This window comes from Aquarana catesbeiana, linkage group LG12 (assembly GCF_042186555.1).
Source record: "Aquarana catesbeiana isolate 2022-GZ linkage group LG12, ASM4218655v1, whole genome shotgun sequence".
Classification (NCBI taxonomy): Eukaryota; Metazoa; Chordata; class Amphibia; order Anura; family Ranidae; genus Aquarana; species Aquarana catesbeiana.
The window spans coordinates 57,566,572-57,588,703 of NC_133335.1; the positions used below are offsets into that span (position 1 = coordinate 57,566,572).

Here is a 22,132-nt window from a genome sequence, read left to right on the forward strand (position 1 = left end):
GCATTAAAATTGAGTTCTAGTTTTTTTGCTAGATTTTTGCGTTCCCGTTTAAATAGTGCTATTTGTCTTTGTATTGTACCACGCAAGACAGGCTTATGAGCTTCCCACAGTGTTATTGGGGAGATGTCTGTTGTATTATTAATTGATATGTATTCCTTTAAAGCTTGTTCAATGGCCATCTGATGTAGTGGGTGTTTGAGCATTATGTCCGGTAAGTACCACGTTGGGTCATGCGCTTTTGGTATGGCTGAGGCTATAGTAGTGTATACTGCATTATGGTCAGACCACGGAATCGGAATTATATCTGATGCAATAATTTCTGGTATCATTCCTATTGTTAGAAAAATATGATCTATTCTGGTGAAGGTTTGATGAGGGTGCGAGAAATAAGTGAATTTCTTTTTCATTGGGTTACTTTCTCTCCATGAATCTACCAGATTGTATTTGGAAAGAAGTTGAGAAAAAGGTAATCTAGAGGTTATTTTGGATGGTGTAAAAGGTGATTTATCTAGAAATGGGAGGAGGACCTGGTTCGAATCCCCACACATTATCACTGTTCCTATTTTGTGTGTATTAATCACTTGTAATATATGTGAGAGGAATGGTGTAGGTTGTTTGTTAGGAGCGTAGTAGGAAATCACCGTGATTGCTGTATCCATTATATAACCCATGAGTATCAGGTATCTACCTTCTGGGTCTTTAATTTCTGATGATAAGGTGAATGGTGTGGATCGGTGAAATGCAATTAGAGTTCCCCTTTGCTTGGTACAGGCAGAAGCCGTGTAAATTTGTTGATAAAAAGGAGAAATATATTTTGGAGTAGAATCTTTGGTGAAGTGTGTTTCTTGGAGGCATACTATGTGAGCCTTCTTGTTATGGAAAGTACGGAAGGCTTTGGTCCTTTTTTGAGGGACATTTATTCCCTGAACATTCAGGGAAAGTATATTCAGTGGTGCCATGGCAACAGATCAAATAGTTTTGACTTACTTTTTGTTATGCAGAGCTGACTGCGCAGATCAACCTGTGTGGACTGAAGAGATGAATAGATAGAAAAGAAACCAGTGAATTCTGGAGTAAAGAGTAAACAAAAAACATATGAGATTAGATTGCAAGTAATCACAATTTACCCGTGAAAGAGAATAAATATCTCTCTCAGGGGAATAAGTGCCTTCGTCACACTCCCACATAATATGGTTGGGAGAATGAGGAGGGCTAATGGGGGTACACGGATCTTCCGCTTACAGGAGAGAAGTGCTATGTCAAAAAACATCAAAATGATGTTTTATTAATTGGAGTGCAGAATATAGTTTTTGTTGAAATTATTTATTCCAGGGTGGTTGTATATGGTTAGTCTTGCCCTAGGCTAAATAATTCAGTTAGAAAGGTACTGGTAATAACTTTGGTATTGATGAAGATAGTTTGAATTATTTTGGGATTTTAACCCTTTTAGAGTAAACAATTACATATTTTATTCATATGTAACTGTTTAGATATGTTAACTCATAAAATTGAGGTTGTATTGCTTCAGATTAGAATAAACAAAAACATAATTCTAGGAACTAGTTAGGTAATAATATATTTGTTTTAAGAAAAGAAAGAAAAAGCTTCCATTACTTCTGGATTATTGAACATATTTGTCCTAAAAAGTAATAAATCTATTGTTATTACCTGATAATATATAACTGAACAAGAATTTCCTTATTTCACTTATATATTCTAAGGCTATATGAATCAGAAGTAATAAGAAATATAACTGGAATGTAACATGATCCCACACAGTGTGTGACTATCAGAATGCAGTTACATTCAGTTATAAATACAGGTTTTTTATAGAGAACCATCTCTTAGTATAATAAATGAAGAGATATCAGGAATTAGGATGTCAGTCCATTGAATCTTCTTGGTCCATGGATGATGTGGCATAACGGCCTCTTTTGTGAGAATGATGATTCCCATTTTGTTCTGAAATTTTCTGGGTGCTGCCTGAAGGTGAAGATGATGCCATTCTTATGCGTGTGGGAGTGTTGCTGCTTGTGGGTTCTGTCAGATTTAATTTTAAAAGGGTTTGTTGTAGTTCATCTGCTGATCTGCTTCTGTAAATTGTACCTTGGTAGTTAAATCTGACTGAAAAGGGGAAGCCCCATTGATACATAATGTTGTGGCGTTGCAGTTCCATTAGTTGGGGTTTCATGGATCGTCTTTTAGTAATAGTAAGTTGGGATAGGTCAGCAAAAATTTGATAATTGTGTCCTTGAAAATTAAGTTCCTTTTTTTCTCTTGCAGCAATTAGTATTTGTTCTTTCGTTCTGTAATAATGAAATTTTGTGATTATATCACGTGGGGGTCCATCTTTCTTTTTGGCTGTGAGGGCTCTGTGTACTCTGTCCAGTTCTAAACGTTCAATAGGGATATCTGGCTTTAGTTCTTGTAATAGAGCAGTAATAGTAGATTGCAGGTCTGTCACAGTTTCAGGTATTCCCCTTATGCGCAAGTTTGAACGTCTGGCTCTATTTTCGTAATCTTCGAGCTTAGTTTGAAGTATTAAATTCTCTTTTTTTAATTGTTCCAATTCTGTTATATTTTCTTGGGTTGTAATTTCAATTTCATCCATTTTTATTTCTAAGGCTGCGGTGCGGTTTCCCAGCTCTCTTATTTCTTTGGTTAGGCTTTTTGTTATTTGGTCTGAGGTTTGTTTTAAAGCCTTATGAAGCATCTTTTCAAATTGTAATAATATTACTGGGGATACTGAGGAGGCTTGTGGAGAAGTTTGTGAGAGGATTTGTTCTGTATCTGACTCAAATGGAGAGTCTTGCTGTGACATTTTCTGTCTGTGAGAGCGCCCTGATGCTGTATCTTGTGAGGTGACTGGAGCTGCTTCAGCTGCAGTGAGTGCCTGTGAGCTCTTTGTGAGGTGATTTTTATTTCTGCCACGGTTTCCTCCCAGTACCATATTTCCTGCCCAAACTTTCACAGTTTGTTCCCTGGGGCAAAAAGGTTCAAATGGATACCTTTTGAGTCTGCAGGCTCCGCTTTGTCCTTCTCTTCTCTCCTCAGCGGTGTGGAGCTCTAACAATGCATGTCTGCTCCGCTAGGCTCCGCCTCCTGCCCCCAATTCCTCTAATATTTCAGTCGCCATCTTTCAGTTTATACAAATATAAACTATTATTAGTACTATGCCTATATACCTTATACCCGTATATAACAATATACCAGTATCCATCCCCACCTAAATGATACATAGTAGACATAGTACACAGAAGCAGAAGGGGATCCCAAGCATTTATCCAAACATACCGTATTTTTCGGACCATAAGATGCACTTTTTCCCCCAGAAATATGGGGGAATATGTCTCTGCGTCTTATGGTGCGAATATACATCAGGCACCACCCCCATCAGCGCTGGCACCACTCCCTGCCGATGATGGCAGGGCGCCTCCCACCGCCGTCACCACTGGAAGAGACAGGAGAGCAGGGGACAGACATCCAAACCCCCTGTGAGCGCCAGGCGATCTCCCGGCTGGGCCTGCCTGACACTGCTCCTAAGACCGGATGGGATAACATCAGGTAAGGCTGTGTTTGTGGCAATGGACAATTGGTCAGTCTGCATTTTTGGTTACTCTGCATTATTGGCAATGGTCACTCTGCATTATTGGTTACTCTGCATTATTGGCAATGGTCACTCTGCATTATTGGTTACTCTGCATTATTGCCAATGGTCAGTCTGCATTATTGCCAATGGTCACTCTGCATTATTGGCAATGGTCACTCTGAATTATTGGCAATGGTCAGTCTGCATTATTGATCACTCTGCATTATTGGCAATGGTCAGTCTGCATTTATGGCACTGGTCAGGCTGCATTTCTTTGGCACTGGTCAGGCTTCATTTCATGGGCACTGCAAAATATTTTAGTACACCATTTGGTTCAGAATATTTTTTTTCTTGTTTTCCTCCTCTAAAACCTAGGTGCGTCTTAAGGTCAGGTGCATCTTATGGAGCGAAAAATACAGTATATCCAGGGGAGGAGATAAGACCATAAATACAAAAAAACTGTTTGAAGGTAGAGCGGGCAGGGGAAGGGGGAAAACAAACAACAAACAACCCAACCAGAACAACCCAAAAAAAAAGGGGGAAAAAAACAAAAAAACAAAACAAAAAAGAAAACAATCAGCACATGCATCCATAATTTATGAATGCAGAACCAATTTCATGCAGAAGGATGTAAATGGGGAGAAAAAAAAAAGTTCATCCAGGCTTGCAAAGGGTGCAGCGCTAAGTAGAACAAAACATAATCATAAAGGGATAATATACATAGTGCAACTTAATATAAGGATAACAATATGATATAAAGTGTCCTTAAAACGATGAGATTCCACCAAACAAGCGTGATGTAATGGCAGTATGAGTGACTGATAGATGTGCCCTTCACCAGTAAACAGAATGGCCTCTCACCCGACGACCAGGACCCTTTAATTACAGAGGGTCACATAGACATTCCCATACGGATTATATAGATAGGAAGCAATCCAAATAGGTGATCAGGATCTCCGTCATATACCAGGTGGATGAGGATCAGGATATTCTGGAATGTGGAGCCAACAACACCATCCGTCCGCGTTCCGTGTGCACCATCACCTTCCCATTCGCCAAGTGCTACATCACTCTGCTGAAGTGCCTCACATGGGATCCGAAACAGGAAAACCCATTACTTATCTGTCTTGTTTTTAGACAGTTCTAGGTGTTCGGTCCGGCCTGTTCGAAGTTCGGGGTCACTGGACATAATTCATTATAAATCCATAGATATGTAAGTCATATACAAAGCCATAAGTAAACCATATAACACATAACATAACAGAACATAACATATATCAAATACCCAGCTATACTCTAATTACAGCATGCCACACCAGGTTACAGCACAACTTATGGCAAGCTATAACAGGTCACAGCAAGTTGTATATGCATTTCACATTAGAGGTCGACCGATATGGGTTTTTCTCTGGCCGATGCCGATGCCGATATTTAGAAATCGCGGTGGCCGATGGCCGATATGTGATGCCGATTTTTTTGGGCCGATATATTTGGCCGATTTTTTTTTTCCTTTCTTTTTTCCCTTCATCTCATAAAATCTAACAGTTAGACCCCTTTCACACTGGGGCGTTTTTCAGGCGCTTTTGGGCTAAAAATAGCACCTGTAAAGTGCCTGTAAAACGGCTCCCCTGCAGTCTCAGTGTGATAATCCCGAGTGCTTTCACACTGAGGCGATGCGCTGGCAGGATGTAAAAAAAAGTCCTGCAAGCGGCATCTTTGGAGCGGTGTATACTGCTGCTCCACCACTCCTGCCCATTGAAATGAATGCGCACCGCTGCCGAAGCGCCTGCAAAGCGTTTTGGCAGCGGCGCTTCAGGGGCGCATTTAACCCCTTCCTCGGCCGCTAGCTGGGTTATAAGCGCCCCGCTAGCAGCCGAATAGCGCCTCTAAAATGACGGTAAAGCGCCGCTAAAACTAGCAGCGTTTTACCATCAACGCCTGCCCGCTCCAGTGTGAAAGCAGCCTTAAGTAATACAGAAATTTTTTTTCATTTAAACATTAAACAAAACAAACCTTCAATCAGTTCACTTGTATGTATAATTTAGAAAAAAAACCTTAAAAAAAAAAAAAAACTATCTTAAATAATAAATACACAAAAACAGGTAATCAAAACTTTTGGACGAAAAAAAATGGGCTAACTTTACTGCTTATTTTTTTTTTTTTCAATTCATTACTGTATTTTTTTTTTTTAAATTGCGTTTGAAAGACCGCTGCGCAAATACCGTGTGACATAAAATATTGCAACAATCACCATTTTATTCCCTAGGGTCTCTGCTAAAAAAATATATATAATGTTTGGGGGTTCTAAGTGATTTTCTAGCAGAAAATACAGGATTTTTACTTGTAAGCAACAAGTGTCAGAAAAGATTTAGTCTTTAAATGGTTAAACTGAAAACTTCTCCACGGAGTTCAGTCTATTGATAAAAAGAACCTGAAAGAGATACAAATGTATCTTCTTATCAGACTTGGCAGGCTGCCCAGAGGAGGGGAGAATCCTCTCCACAGATAACTTAGGGAAACTTGCATTAACTTCTATTACAGAAGTCATTTGCAAGTCACGGCTGAAGTTATAATCGGCCTTTTTTATCAGCACAATCGGCCGATGCCGATTAAGTAAAAAACGCCAAATATCGGCCGGCCGATATATCGGTCGACCTCTATTTCACATATACAAAAATTAAAAAATCCAAAATCCAATTTATTCAAAAAAAAAAAAAACCCTTACACCCCAGCACAAAAAAAAAAAAAAAATTCTGCGAAACTATTTAACTGCATAGTAGATACTCTAAATAAGCAATATATTAAGCAATATAACATAAGTCCTATAGAAAGCCATACGTAGGCCACATAATACATAACACAACATAGCATATATCAAATACCCAGCTATACCCCAATTACAGCATGCCACACCAGGTTACAGCACAAGTTATGGCAAGCTATAGTAGGTCACAACAAGTTATATATGCATTACACGTTTCACATGTACAAAAGTCCAAAAATTCAGTCCCAAAAAAACACCCACCAAACAAAAACAAAAAAAACCCCTACACCCCCCCCAAAAAAAGAAAACCTACACCACCCTAAAAAAAAAGAACCCCTACACCCCCCCCACAGAAAAAAAAATTTTAAAAAAATAAATAAAGGGGGGGGGGGGGAGGATATTCCAGCCAGCAAGCAATATGCATACTAGAATACTAGAATCAGGGGCAGTCACGTATCAAATCAAGTGTTGCTCATTTCAAGTGTTGCTCATTTCTATCAAGCCAATCATTTGCCTCTTTAGGATCAACAAAAAACATAATCTCTCCTTTAACCATGATCTGGTTTAGCGGGATAGAGCATTGCATACTGGATTTGAATATCCATAAACTGAGCTCTCTGTTTTTGGACTGTAACCGAAAAGTCCGGAAAGAAAGAGACTTTAGAGTTGTTAACTTCAATATTCCCCTTGGTACAGGCTAAAGACAGTATTTTGTCTCTGTCCCTATAATGGAGCATTTTTAAAATAATCGGTCGGGGCATATTACCCGAGGGGAGGTGGTCTAGCGGGGATACGATGCGCCCGTTCTACCGCAAAGAAGAGTGTAAATTTTTTTCTCAAACACCTCCAGCAACCATTTTTTAATAAACTCAGCAGTGTTTCTCCCTTCCATGCGTTCCGGGGACCAAAGAATACATATATTGTTCCTTCTAATGCCGCGTACACATGATCGGGATTTTGGTCGGAAAAAGATATGATGGCTTTTCCGACGGGATTCCGCTCAAGCTTGCCTTGCACACACACCCACAACTTTCGACCGTCAAGAACGTGGTAAAGTACAACACTACGACGAGCCGAGAAAATGAAGTTCAATGCTTCCGAGCATGCGTCAAATTGTTTCCGAGCATGCGTAGGAATTTTACGCGTCGGAATTGCTACAGACGATCGCATTTTCAGATAGGAACTTTTGCTGACCGAAAAATTGAGAACATGCTCTCAATCTTTTGCTGTCTGGAATTTGGCCAGCAAAAGTCCGATGGAGCATACACACGGTCGCATTTTCCGACCAAAAGCTCTCATCGGTCTTTTGCTGGCCGAATTTCCAATCTTGTGTACGCGGCATAAGTCTGTTTCCAATCTCAACAATACGATTTGCATGATATCTAGATTGAAGACTCATTGTCTTAAGTCCCTGCTGTGTACCGGCTGACTCCTTCTCTATATTGGAAACCTTGTTCTCTAGCACTGTCGTGTGATCTCTCACTTTCTGGATATCTAAATGCATATTAACATCCTCTCTTAAACAATTAACCGGAGCAGCTAGTGCATTAAAATTATGGTTACAGTTCTGTATAGCAAGAAACACATCTTTAGAGCCCATTCACACAGGGGCAACACGACTTCCAGCGCGACTTTGGGAGGCAACTTGGACACGACTTGAGTATGAATCACAGCACGACTTGGGGCAACTTACAACACAACTTGAAGTCGCCTCCAGGACAGGGAACTTTACAAGTGGCCAATCAGAGCTTATCAGCTGTGTGTGAGAAGGAGGGGGCTGGCTGTTTAGTGGAGGAAATTACTTTCTGTTTCCTTTCTGCTGCCTGTAAAGTTGCCTCAGTATGAACAGTGATCAGACTTGGAGGCAACTTCTATTGAAATCAATGGGTACAAATTGCCTTCAAGTCGGATTGAAGTAGTACAGGAACCTTTTCTGAAGTCGGAGCGACTGCAGTAGTGTGCATTAAGACAGATCCATTCATTTACATTGATTTTTTCATGTAGCGCGACTTGAGGCGACTAGGGGCGACTTGGGGCGACTTGAAGTTGGATCCAAAGTTGCCCCTGTGTGAATGGGCTCTTAAGGGTTGGCTCACCCTCTAAGATAGAAACATTTTGAGTATTTTGATCAATAATTACAGACTTGGGGATAGCTCGTTTAGCAGAGGCAATAGCAATAGCAGGGGTATTTGATACACTTAATACACTTACTGCAGAGCGTCCTTCTCTCTCCCCCCTCTCACCAACATATCAGTAACCAAACCACCCTCTGCTTGTCTTCCTTCAGTCTCAATCTCTATTGCCTCCACTGTAGCCCTCGCAGCCTTTACAGCTTTCGCTGCTGGTTTTGCTGCTCCCTTTTCCACTTCTATTGCACTCACCAACTCCTCTTGAATTTCTAAAGTTGCTGACACCATTCCCAGAGTCCCTATAGCCGGCGTAGCGGGGGGCTCCTTACCCAAATCCAGTTGCTTAGCTGCATTCCACACAAAGCGCCCGAGCTTAGCCGCTGCTGCTTCTCCACGCTTATCCTTCACTGTAGTCGGTGTACAGGGCTGGGTTGCATCACCTCTCACCTGTAATTCCGTGTTTAGCTTGTCCAACTTGTCCAACTTGACTAACTTGTCCGGTTTCTCTACAGTCTCCACTGTAATGTCTTTTATATCTTTTCCTGCACCAGCACCAGCATCCTTAAGTTTCTTCCCCATTGCTCTAGTCCAGTGATGGCGAACCTTTTTGAGCCCGAGTGCCCGAACTGCAACACAAAACAACTTATTTTTTTCAAAGTGCCAACACTGCAATTAAACCTGAATACCGAGGTTTTAGTTCAGAAAAAACAACCCGTACAGTTAACCAAACTGGGCACTGGTAAAGATGCCTTGGCTGGGCATTGGTAAAGATGCCTTTGCTGGGCATTGGTAAAGATGCCTTTGCTGGGCATTGGTAAAGATGCCTTTGCTGGGCATTTTCAAAGATGCCTTTGCTGGGCATTTTCAAAGATGCCTTTGCTGGGCATTTTCAAAGATGAGTTGCTGGGCATTTTCAAAGATGCCTTTGCTGGGCATTGGTAAGGATGCCTTTGATGGGCATTTTCAAAAATGCCTTTGCTGGGCATTGGTAAAGATGCCTTTGCTGGGCATTTTCAAAGATGCCTTTGCTGGGCATTTTCAAAGATGCCTTTGCTGGGCATTTTCAAAGATGCCTTTGCTAGGCATTTTCAAGGATGCCTTTGCTGGGCATTTTCAAAGATGCCTTTGCTGGGCATTTTCAAAGATGCCTTTGCTGGGCATTTTCAAAGATGCCTTTGCTGGGCATTTTCAAAGATGCCTTTGCTGGGCATTTTCGAAAATGCCTTTGCTGGGCATTGGTAAAGATGCCTTTGCTGGGCATTGGGAAAGATTCCTTTGCTGGGCATTGGTAAAGATGCCTTGGCTGGGCATTTTCAAAGATGTTGATGAACAGTATTTATGAGACTGTGATTCTTGTGCTATGAGTTTTGATGCCACGAGAACTTCAGTCAAAGCAGAGTTCCATCCATTTTTAGCAGCTACAAAAAGCATAGCTGTTGACTTTTAATAAACTGAAACTTACCTGGCCCATGGTCCAACAATGCGGCCGCCCAGAGGCTCGCTCCTCTCCCCCTCCTCTCCTCGGCAGCGTAATAGTAACTGTGGGCACCCGGCCGTGACAGCTTACGGCTTCACTGCCGTGCGCGCACTGCGCATGCACGATTCGCGCTGTGCTCTGCTATTGGCCAGCCAATCTTCTGGGACCTGTGTTGTGTCCCAGAAGATCGCTGGCAGGGAGGGGCCACCTAGGGTGACAGGAGGAGTTGCCTAGCTGCCAAAAAGAGGAAGGAAGAAGTGGAATAGGAAGTCCCACTAAAAATAAGGTGCACACCCAAAAAAAAAAAAAATGACAAGCCAAATGTGGCATGTCAGGGGGCGAGGAGTGCTTAAAGCGGAAGTTCCACTTTTGGGTGGAACTCCGCTTTAAACTTTGTTAACTGTCCTAAGCCTGGTCTGAAGTTATTCAAAGGGATGCATGGTGGCACATGACATATCTAAAGAACCGGGGCGAAAAAGCACACACGGGTTTCAGGAGCAATGTTGCCAACCTCGCAAAGTGAAATTTACTTACAGGATGCCAAAAATTTACTGACATCAACTTTTTTTTACTGGCATAAATGACAAAATATATTGACAGAGACAAATTTTTAACTGTCACTTCAAATAAGTCCATAAAATGGCTGTTTTCAGTGGAAAACAGTACAGATATCGACATTTAAGCTACAAACGTGTAGATAGTGCTGTTGACAATGTGTTTAAGGCATAACAAAAGTAAAAAAAAAATTCTCCATTTACATGAAGGTCAGGTTAATATAACCCAGCAGTTTTGTCACCTGTGTCCAACAGGAGAGGTATACCTTCAACTTCAGGTCCAATGCCAAATAGCCACCAACACAGAAAGTGAGAGGAAATCTCAGGTAGCCACCAAGATCAATAGAAAAAAGGTCTCCTTCATTTCTGTTCTGGATTTCGTGATAATGGTAAACAGGGCAAATAGAGGGCGAATTTCCCCATCTGGGACACAGAGGCATCAATAAGCAAGTGATATTGCAGTTACCAAACAGACAGTAATGCATTGTATAATAATAATATATTTTGTTTAAACCACCTTGCAACAGTGTTCAGTGGAACAGACGTCCCCATGTGCAGGTTTTCCCTCACCGCCTGTTCCACTAAGAGTGGTCGTAACCCTAACCAATATTTTCATAAACCAAACTGTAATGTTATGTGTGTACAAGTTTAAAAAAAGAAAGAAGAAAAATAATGTTGCTTTTCTGTGTTGCCCACTTGCGTTATGCAGTAGGCTGCAAAGACAAAATATATGTGTGCTGTATTGGTGTGAAAGATAAAACACTTACTGTTAGATGAGCTGGTCTAACCTGGTGGTGGTGGTGGTGGTGGTGGTGGTGGTGGTGGTGGTGGTGTCTGTAGAGCCATACAACTGGTTTCTCAAAACACTGTAGTTCTTTCTAGGGAAAAAACAAAACAATTAATCAGACTGATGTGACCTCAGTCCCCAGACTTCCAGTCCCCACCCCACTCAAGTTTCCTTCAGCACATAAACAAAGCAGACATTCACAAAACATGAAATTATCTCAAAATATAAAAAGGTGCCAACCCTATGTGGATACGTGTAACAGCTGGCCCTTTAGGTGTGAATCACACTAATAAATCAAACAAAAATTATAAAGTAGGCATTAATTAAACTACATACATCCTAAAATTGGCATGTGATAGGTAAACAAGATTACACCCACTGTAATAGTCACTATTGTGCAATAACAAAAACAGAAAACGCAAAACAAAATGCAGTAAAAATTGCACAAAAAAAAAAAAAAATATTGCACAAAAAAATTCCAGAAAGATGCTGTGAAAAAAACTTTTTTCATTGAATGCCAGTGTGCTATCAGTGATAACTTAATACATATACATTCAAAATTAAAATAGTGTGATAATTACTATTGTGCAATGAAAAAAACAAAAAACGCACAAAAAAAAAAAAATCCCACAAAAAATCCCACGAAGATGCTGTGAAAAAATTTCAATTATTAATACCAGTGTTCCATCAGTGATAAATTTGTGCATATAAATATCAAAAAAAGAAAATTCCTTATTCGACTGTCATTTCCAAGTCCTTGCACTTTATGATTTATGATATGATCCCAAGGAAAAACATTTTTTATCATAATTTTTTTGGGAAAATGAAGAAATAAAAAAAAAAAGTGTTCACAATTTTTTTTTTTTGTACATACTCTCACCAGTGCAGTAAAGCGTCATTTTATAATGGGTGTGGCAGTGATCAGGGAATATTTTTTTTTTTTTTAACTTTTTTTTTTTATTACATTTTTTTTTTTACAATTTTTTTAACACACTGTGACCAGAGCAAAATAATGTTACCATAATAACATTGTACTACTCTGGAGAAGTGATCAGAATTTATTTTTTTATTTTACATATTATGATTGCTTATAGCAATGAATTTCGTCTTTTGCGCTTTAAACAAAAAAAGAGCGTCAATTTTGAAAAAAATCACAATATTTTGCACTTTTTGCTATAATAAATATCCCCATTTTTTTTTTAAAAAGGCTAATTTTTTTTCTCAGTTTAGGCCGATATGTATTCTTCTACATATTTTTGGTAATGAAAATCACAATAAGCGTATAAAATAGGGGGTAGATTTGTAGCATTTTTATTATTTATTTATTCTTTTTACTAGTAATGGTGGTGATCTACGACATTATGGCGGACACATCGGACACTTTTGACACATTTTTGGGACCATTGTCATTTATACAGCGATCAGTGCTATAAAAATGCACTGATTACTGTAATAATGTCACTGGCAGGGAAGGGGTTAACACTAGGGGGTGATCAAGGGGTTAACTGTGTTCCCTCTCTGTGTTCTAACTGAAGGGGGGAGGGGACTGTCTATCGGTGATGACAGATCACTGTTCATACTTTGTATCAACACACAATAAGTCTCGTCTCCCCTCAGAGAATCGGAAATTGTATGTTTACACACACAGATCCCAGTTCTCGGTGTGTCATGAGCGATCGAGGGAGCCTGTCGGTCATCGCGACTGCCGGCACTCGCATCGGCTCCGGGGGTGAGCAGCACAGGGCCACAGGGCGAAGCGACTTTACATAAGGTCGTTTCGCCCAGCCGGGCCATTCTGCCGCAGTAAAACTGCGGCGGCTGGTCGGCAAGTGGTTAAAGACACATACAAACCTGATACACTGGCTTGGCCACCTTGTTATGCCCTTTCCATACAGCTGCAGTGCGCCAATGGCTATCTGCCTTTATTTTTGCCAGTGACAGATTGTGCCCGCAGCATGCCCTGTTCTGGGAGGATCTCAAATTGCTTTAGGCCAGGTGGAAACTGGTTAAAGGAAAGGTTTTTTTTTTTTTTTTTTTCAGAGCTATAGGGTTATATCGCCCCCTACAGGAGTAGGACACTAGGCAGACAAAAGACTTGGCTACGCCCATGGGCAGTCCTAGGTGATATACACCCCCCCTCCGCTACAGGCCTTCAGTTTTTTCTGCCTAGTCAGGAGTAAGGACCTAGTTCCCTGGGCATTTTCAAAAATGCCTTTGCTGAGCATTGGTAAAGATGCCTTTGCTGGGCATTGATAAGGATGCCTTTGATGGGCATTGGTAAAGATGCCTTTACTGGGCACTGGTAAAGATGCCTTTGTTGGGCACTGGTAAAGATGCCTCTGCTGGGCACTGATAAAGATGCCTTGGCTGGGCATTTTTAAGATGCCTTTGCTGGGCATTTTCAAAGATGCCTTTGCTGGGCATTTTCAAAGATGCCTTTGCTGGGCATTTTCAAAGATGCCTTTGCTGGGCATTGGTAAAGATGCCTTTGCTGGGCATTTTCAAAGATGCCTTTGCTGGGCATTTTCAAAGATGCCTTTGCTGGGCATTTTCAAAGATGCCTTTGCTGGGCATTTTCGAAGATGCCTTTGCTGGGCATTTTCGAAGATGCCTTTGCTGGGAACTGGTAAAGATGCCTTTGCTGGGCATTGGTAAAGATGCCTTTGCTGGGCATTGGTAAAGATTCCTTTGCTGGGCATTGGTAAAGATGCCTTGGCTGGGCATTTTCAAAGATGCCTTTGCTGGGCATTGGTAAAGATGCCTTTGCTGGGCATTGGTAAAGATGCCTTTGCTGGGCATTGGCAAATATGCCTTTGCTGGGCATTGGTAAGGATGCCTTTGCTGGGCATTGGTAAGGATGCCTTTACTGGGCATTTTCAAAGATGCCTTTGCTGGGCATTGGTAAAGATGCCTTTGCTGGGCATTGGTAAGGATGCCTTTGCTGGGCATTTTTAAAGATGCCTTTGCTGGGCATTGGTAAGGATGCCTTTGCTGGGCATTGGTTAGTGATGCTGATCACTGGTAATTGCTGAAATTGTATTGGGCAAGCCATACTCTGGGTCCTTTCCCTGCTTCTATAGGTGTTGTATTAGTAAAAGTAAAAGTCAATCTGTATGAGGGTGAGCAAGATAAACAAGAAAACTAAACTTTCTTAACACAGAAACAACTTGTGTCTTGGACTGCAAACTCTGTATTCGGTAAAAGTTGACATTTGGTATGCTTTTGCACATTTAATGTGATTTTTGCTGTTGTATGCATGCTGATAACTTGTCAGACCTTGGCTCATACTCCGTTAGTTTGAGAGCAACACATACAGCACTCAGTTCATCTCTGGCATCACATTTGATATAATTCATAGTTGCCAACTGTCCCAAATTTCCCGGGACATTCACGGGATTTAGACCCTTTTCCTGGGAAATCCGTTTTTTACCTGTTTAAGTTTTTTCACAGCAAGCGGCCGCTAGAGGTCCGCGGCCACCATTTTTAAGAAGATTAGAAGAACGGCCCTTGCAGTCCCTCAGCTTATCTCCCCAGGGTTCCTCTCTCCCCCTTTCCCCTGATACCTCCGGAAGTTTTTAGGGGAGACGCTCAGATCCAGGCTCTGCAATGACTGAAGCACATCTCTGGGCACGGCGGTTCTACGCGGGGCTTCGGGGTATGAGGACATGGAGACGGCGGACCTGGACAATCACACTCCACGCTGAGCCAAGCCGCATTCCCCGCTGCCATAGCAACCGCTGCCATGCTAACAGAGCAGGAAGCACTAGGACCAATCACAGTGCAGCTCCATCGTTCTGCCCGCCTCCTTGCACTTGTGGTTTGTAAGGAGCTGATTCTGGGTCATGTGACTGGTGATGTCCAGTATTATCCTCCGCTTGTAGTATGAGAGATAGCAGGGAGGCGTGGCCTGTGTATGAGAATCTGCTCAGCTCTCAGTGTCCGCTCACACCTGGCAAAGAAAACCCTCACTTTATAATGCAAATGATAGTGCAGTCACGGGGGCCCAGTGCAGACAAAGTGGGCTTCATTTAAATGTCATCCTTGTGAGGAAAGCATGTCTTCCATGGAGCCTGTTCCAAAAGTAGCATTCTGATAGGTGCTGCCCCGCCTATAGTATGGGAAGTATGGTAGCTTTTAGTATTGATATCAACGTGTGGCTACAATAGAAATTAAGCTGCTGCTGCTGCGGCTGGGGACACCTGATGTAAGGAGGGGCTCCGCTGGGGACACCTGATGTAAGGAGGGGCTCCGCTGGGGACACCTGATGTAAGGAGGGGCTCCGCTGGGGACACCTGATGTAAGGAGGGGCTCCGCTGGGGACACCTGATGTAAGGAGGGGCTCCGCTGGGGACACCTGATGTAAGGACAGACTCTGCTGGGGGCACCTGCTGTAAGGACGGACTCTGCTGGGGGCACCTGGTGTAAGGACGGACTCTGCTGGGGGCACCTGATGGCATCTGGTGGCAGGCGACGTGGCAGGTGACACACTCAGGGGTCCCACTGATTCTGCATTTTCCCTTCATTTTCGCTTTGTGCGCCGCATTTTCCCTTTTCCCTATGCCACACCTACAAACGTATGCCCCACCCCCTAATTATAGTGTGACTCCGTCTACAGCCAAAAAAAGTGTCCCGAAATTTTTTTTTACAATGTTGGCAGCTATGTATAATTCAATGCTGAAAACAGCTGCTCACAAGCATAGGATGACCCAAACAAAGTAAGAAAAGGAATCCCAAGTGTTTTCATTGGCGTAAAATTACTTGGCAGAGAATTCCACACTTTAAAGGGTTTCATTTTCCGAACTAGCAACTGTGCTGTCCTCTGTCATCCCTTCACACTCCATATTCTCAAGTGTTGCACTCAGGTCATGGAATTTATTTTTCCAGAAATTTTCAAGCTTTCTTGAAATTCCAGTAGCTCCATTTCAAGATTTTCTAAATCTAACCAGTGTAAGTAGGAAAGATCAAGTTCTTGACATTTGGCTTTATCTGGAGAAGTAAGAAAACACAGGGTTGTCTCCATCTTACGGAACTGTAAAAATCTGTTACTAAAATTCTCTTTTGCAACTGCTATAATGCTAGAAAATTCCTTGTAGATTTCATGATTGTTTGGATTGTCTGTAAATGTTGTAGAATTTTCCAAATGCATTTTTTAGATTTGGAAAATATGTCAGCTTCCCACTTTCAAGGTCTCTTTCAAAAACCTGCAGTTTTCTCTCAAATGTTCTGATATCAGAAAACATCCTTTCTGCTGTTTTCCCTAAACCTTGCAGTTTTTTGTTCTGTACACTGAAGTGTATTGTAAAATCAGTAAAAAACATGAGTAAAAAACATGAGGTTGGTGAGCCAGGTCATATCAGTGTGGATATTCCTGCCCCTTTTCATTCATAAACAGCCTAATTTCATCCAAGCAGGCTGCAAATCTCTCCAAGACCCATCCTCTGCTTAGCCACCGTACATTATTGTACATAAGTAAAGTATTATACTGTGCCTGTACCTCATCAAGAAGTGGGCAGGAGTCGTCAACAGGATGGCAGCGGGGGTACTGAATCAGAAGGCAAAACCATAGTCAAGAACAGGCAGAGGTTGGCAACAGATGGGCAGCAGGGTACAGAATCAGGAGGCAGAGCTGTAATCATAAGTCCAAGCCAAGGTCAGTATTGCAGGTAGAGGCAGGTTCAACAGGCAAGGGAGATCCAAGAGAATGATCAGAAGATAGCCGGGTTTTCAGGAACAAGGTCAATCAGGCAGAGTAACAACAGGAACACAGGGACAAGCTGAATACGATCCAGCACTGATGCTAGGCAGACTCTCTGTTTATATAGAGTGCTGTGTGCCAGGATTCGCGGCAGCGTACATGCGTGCACGCGCGCATGGGCATCAGTGCCTTAGCACATTGGCACATGCGCATTAGCGCGTTGGCACTCGCTGGTGCGAGTTAGCGCTTGTTCGCATGGAGGTGCAATTGTGCATGCCCACTCTGGATCTCAGTTGTCTCTGGCTTCGGTTCCGTGCATGCACATTGGCATTAGCGGAATGAGGGTTGGCAGCTGCTGCATGGAGACAGGTGCTTGCTGTGTGAGTTCTCTTACAGCATTTCTGCTAAGTGGCATTTCATGGCCTGGTCATCATGACATGACGCCGGTTTGTTTACAAGTGATCACTCCGTCATTTGACGGAGCGATCGTGTGGTAAACGGCCGCTACCAGTGGCCATTTACCGTGATCCGTGATGCGCCGGGTCTACCAGACCCGATGGTCACGGATTTTTCCAGGAGCGCGCCCCAGGGGGCGCGCGGGAGCAAGGTTCTGGGAGGATGTCCATGGACGCCCTCCCAGAATAAGCCGACCGCGCTGTAGCCGTCTTTAGGCTATGGCCTGGTCATCAAGTGGTTAAACTCACATTTGAGTAGTTTAAACAGGCATAGGGTAGTTCTTTCTGCTGTCCTCGGTTGTCCTCCGGTTTCCAGCTGGGCTGCGGTGTGGGGTTAGTCCCCGGTCGCTCCGGTGGTGTCCGTAGCTCCGAGGAAGGGATTTCCCACAGCAGGCATGTCAGCAGGTGCATCGCCAGGGAACGTCAGATGCTCGAGAATGGGGGCGTGGCTTCAGTGCTTACGTTCAGAGCATGCGTCATGCCCACTCGGACACGTCACCGCTAGCCCCAGAGAACTGTGGAAGATGTAGTTTGCGGGTGTGGTGTGAACGATTCAATGATTTGTCAGTGTATAATTTCTCAATTGTCATGGCGTGCCCAGAGAGACGGCTCGGCGTGACGGCACACGTGCCACGCGTTCGCCATCACTGCTCTAATGGCTGGATATTGATGCAGGGTGAATACAGGGAGAGCTCACAGTGACACAACTGTTGTAGGCCGTTGCAAGGTAGTGCATGTAAGCAGCAGGGTAATGGGGTGTCAGGGTATAAAGGGTATAAAGGTAGTCAGCGACCAGCAGCAAAGTAGCAGAGCAAAGTAGCAAAGTAGGTAATAAAGTACAAGTCCATATACCTGCTAAAGCACCCACTTTATTACTATTGCCACCTGTTAAACACTGTCTCTCTTCAGCAGTCTCTGTAGTAAATGGTAAACAATAGTAATGTATTGAATACAGGCAGTGCTGATACTCAGAGTCTTAGCGGTATATAGTGCACATCTGGCATAAACAGCATACACAGCAGGTAGCTATCGTCCAGCTCCGTCCAAACAGCAAAAAGTATTTTTCTCCTTATTCCTTCCTCCCCTCACCCCTCTCCTTCTTATGCCGTGTACACACGAGCGGAATTTCCGACAGAAAGAGTCTGATGGGAGCTTCTCATGGTATATTCCGACAGTGTGTATGCCCCATCGAACTTTTTCTGTCGAAAATTCAGACAGACTTAGATAGAGAACATGTTCTATATTTTTCCGACGGAACAAAATTACTATCGGAAAAAACACTTGTCTGTATGCTGTTCCGACGCACCAAAAACGACGCATGCTCTGAAGCAAGTACGAGACGGAAGCTATTGGCTACTGGCTATTGAACTTCCGTTTTCTAGTCCCGTCGTACGTGTTGTATGTCACCGCGTTCTGGACGGTCGGAATTTGGTGTGACCGTGTGTATACAAGACAGCTTGAGCGGAATTCCGTCGGAACTCCGTCATAAAAACCTTCAGAGTTTATTCCGACGGCAAAACCGGTCGTGTGTACAGGGCATTAGGCTTGATAGCTCGATAGCTTGATGGCCGTTCACAGCTGATATCCGTCGGAACTCCAGTAGTCAGCGTCTCTCACATCTCTCACATGTGAGCATCTCTCACATGCTTAGCCCCACGCTGAGCAAGCTTAATGTTTTTCAGTTACCACATATGCAGTTTCAGGGTTCCGGTGCGTCTCCATTCACTGTTTCAGGTCCGATTTCAGCTCAAATTTTTTGGCTGATTTCGGACCTGAAACGAACCAAAAGACGCACAGGGCTCCTGTGCAATTCGCACCAGAGCCGCAGCAGACATATGTGAATCGGCTTCATAGAGAGCGGGTCAAAATCTCCTGCTATTGCGACTTGGATGCGAAGAAGCCGCATCCAATTCGCAATGGTGTAAACCCAGCCTTACAGCTTTGACCAACCTTCAGCTCCTACAGACATGACTCTTCTCTTCCCCCCAGGCTCTCAATCACTGACTCTGAGTTTCAGGTGATCCAAAATTACCAAACCGAAGAAGTGCAAAATCCAAACTGGACAGGGAATCAGAGGGTTAAATTAATTATTTTCTGTAAAATTCTACAAACAATACCCCATAATGACAACGTGAAAAAAGTTTGTTTGAAATCTTTGCAAATTTATTAAAAATAAAAAACGGAAAAAAAAAATCCCATGTGCATAAGTATTCACAGCCTTTGCTCAATACTTTGTTGAAGCACCTTTGGCACCAATTACAGCCTCAAGTCTTTTTGAGTATGATGCTACAAGCTTGGCACACCTATTTTTGGGCAGTTTCTCCCATTCTTCTTTGCAGGACCTCTCAAGCTCCATCCATTGGATGGGGAGCATCGGTGCACAGCCATTTTCAGATCACTCCAGAGATGTTCAATCAGGTGCAAGTCTGGGCTCTGGCTGGGCCACTCAATGACATTCACAGAGTTGTCCCATAACCGCTCCTTTGTTATCTTGGCTGTGTGCTTAGGGTCGTAGTCCTGTTGGAAGATGAACCTTCGCCCCAGTCTGAGGTCCAGAGCGCTCTGAAGCAGGTCTTCATCAGGGATGTCTCTGTACATTGCTGCATTCATCTTTCCCTTTATCCTGAATAGTCTCCCAGTTCCTGCCTCTTGAAAAACAACCTCACTGCATGATGCTGCCACCACCATGCTTCACTGTAGGGATGGTATTGGCCAGGTGATGAGTGGTGCATGGATTCCTCCAGGCATGACACCTGCCATTCAGGCCAAAGAGAGAGTCCTTCAGGTGCCTTTTGGCAAACTCCAGATGGGCTGTCACATGCCTTTTACTGAAGAGTGGCTTCCGTCTGGCCACTTCACCATACAGGCCTGATTGGTGGAGTTCTGCAGAGATGGTTGTTTTTCTGGAAGGTTCTCCTCTCTCCACAGATAAACGCTGGAGGTCTCTCAGGCTGACCATCGGGTTCTTGGTCACTTCCCTGACTAAGGCCCTTCTAGCCAAATTGCTCAGTTTGGCTGGGCAGCCCGCTCTAGGAAGAGTCTTGGTGGTTCCAAACTTCTTCCATCTATGGAGATGGCGGCTACTGTGCTCATTGAGACAATTTTTCTTTACTCTTCCCCAGATCTGTGCCTCAATACAATCCTGTCTTGGACGTCTACAGACAATTCCTTGGACTTCATGGCATGGTGTGTGTTCTGACATGCACTGTTAACTGTGAGACCTTATATAGACAGGTGTGTGCTTTTCCTTACCACAGGTGATCAGTGGAAACAGGATGCACCTGAGATAAATTTTGAGCACCATGGCAAAGGCTGTGAATACTTATGTATATGTGATTTTTTTTGTATTTTTTTTTTAAATAAATTTGCAAAGATTTCAAACAATCTTCTTTCACATTGTCATTATGGTGTATTGCTTGAGGAATTTTGAGGAAAATAATGAATTTAATCAATTTTGGAATAAGGCTGTAACATAACAAAATGTGGAAAAACTGAAGCACTGTGAATACTTTCCGGATGCACTGTATATATATGGTGCATACATTTGTGTTGTGGCCGTGGGCTGCTACCTGCTGTGATCTTGCTGCAGCATCAAACACAGGCGCAGAAATACACAACGTGACCACCCACCAATACTGTAAATGGGAATGGGTGCTTCAGAATTCTCTGCCTATAGGCTCCTGAGATGTAAATCTGGCCCTGGCTAAATATCTTTTCAATTGTTCCTCAAAACTGAAATCCTCCAGTCCTTTTATTACTTTGTTGCCCTTTTCTGAATTCTTTCTAGTTCAAGGAAAATCTGTGGCTTTGTGACCAAAACTATACTGCATTTTCATGTAGAGGCTGAACCAGCTTTTTCCAAAAAGTGGTAGAAATATTGATTTATCCTTTGAATATAATGCATGAGAATATTCTGCTTGCTTTGTTAGATAGGCATTGTATGCTATTGCTAAAGCCTAGCACACACTATCCATTTTTTATTTTGTTCAACCCAGCAGCCTGAACGAAAAGCCCAGGAAGAGCCACTGTACTAGCCACTGTACTAGCAATCCAATGTTAGTACAGCAATCTCCCCTGCTGAGCTATTGCGTTCTGACAAATGGACGCTGCCCCCAACCCCCCACCAGAACACACCAGTCAGCGCTCTTAGCCATTGGCTGAAAATGCTGATCAGATGCTTTTTCGGTCATGCCCCTTCGACAGAAGCTCCTGTACACGGGCCAAATGTTGGCCGGTTTCTATTGAACCGACCGATGCCGCCTGATATTTGGCCCATGTGTGCGGTCTTTTAGTCTGTATTTTACAAGGACACTCAACTTTTTTTTCCATCACTGATTCTTCCAGAGGAGCTCCTCCTTATGAGTATTTTGCATGCATATTTTAGCACCCAAGTGTATTACATTATATTTTTCAATATTGAACCTCATCTGCCATATAGCTGCCCACCTCCCTATTTGATTACGCTCTTCCTCTACCATTGCCACATGGATTGGTTTCGTGACAGAGCCCTAAGGCACATCACTCACAACATTAGACCATTTAGAGAATGACTCCTTTATCACTATTATCTTGACTTGTTCATTTCCTCCAATACTCTACAAGTGACTGATGTACAGTTTCCTGTTATACATCTCAACCCTTTTTAGTAAAATTGATACCACATTTGCTCCATTCCAAACAGT

General features: G+C 42.9%; 1 protein-coding gene across 3 annotated transcripts in view; it reads right to left on the minus strand.

The window, feature by feature from the left end:
- Window positions 1-8,946, minus strand: part of LOC141114270 (NXPE family member 2-like) — a 127,259-nt gene extending 118,313 nt beyond the window's left edge. The window contains exon 1 of one of the 3 annotated variants that reach the window (XM_073607856.1): window positions 8,812-8,946. The gene's annotated coding sequence lies outside the window, so the exon portion shown is untranslated. Of the gene's footprint in view, window positions 1-8,734 lie in introns of all 3 variants that reach the window. The other 2 variants (XM_073607858.1, XM_073607857.1) reach the window with 2 other exon arrangements.
- Window positions 8,947-22,132: the final 13,186 nt, after the last annotated feature.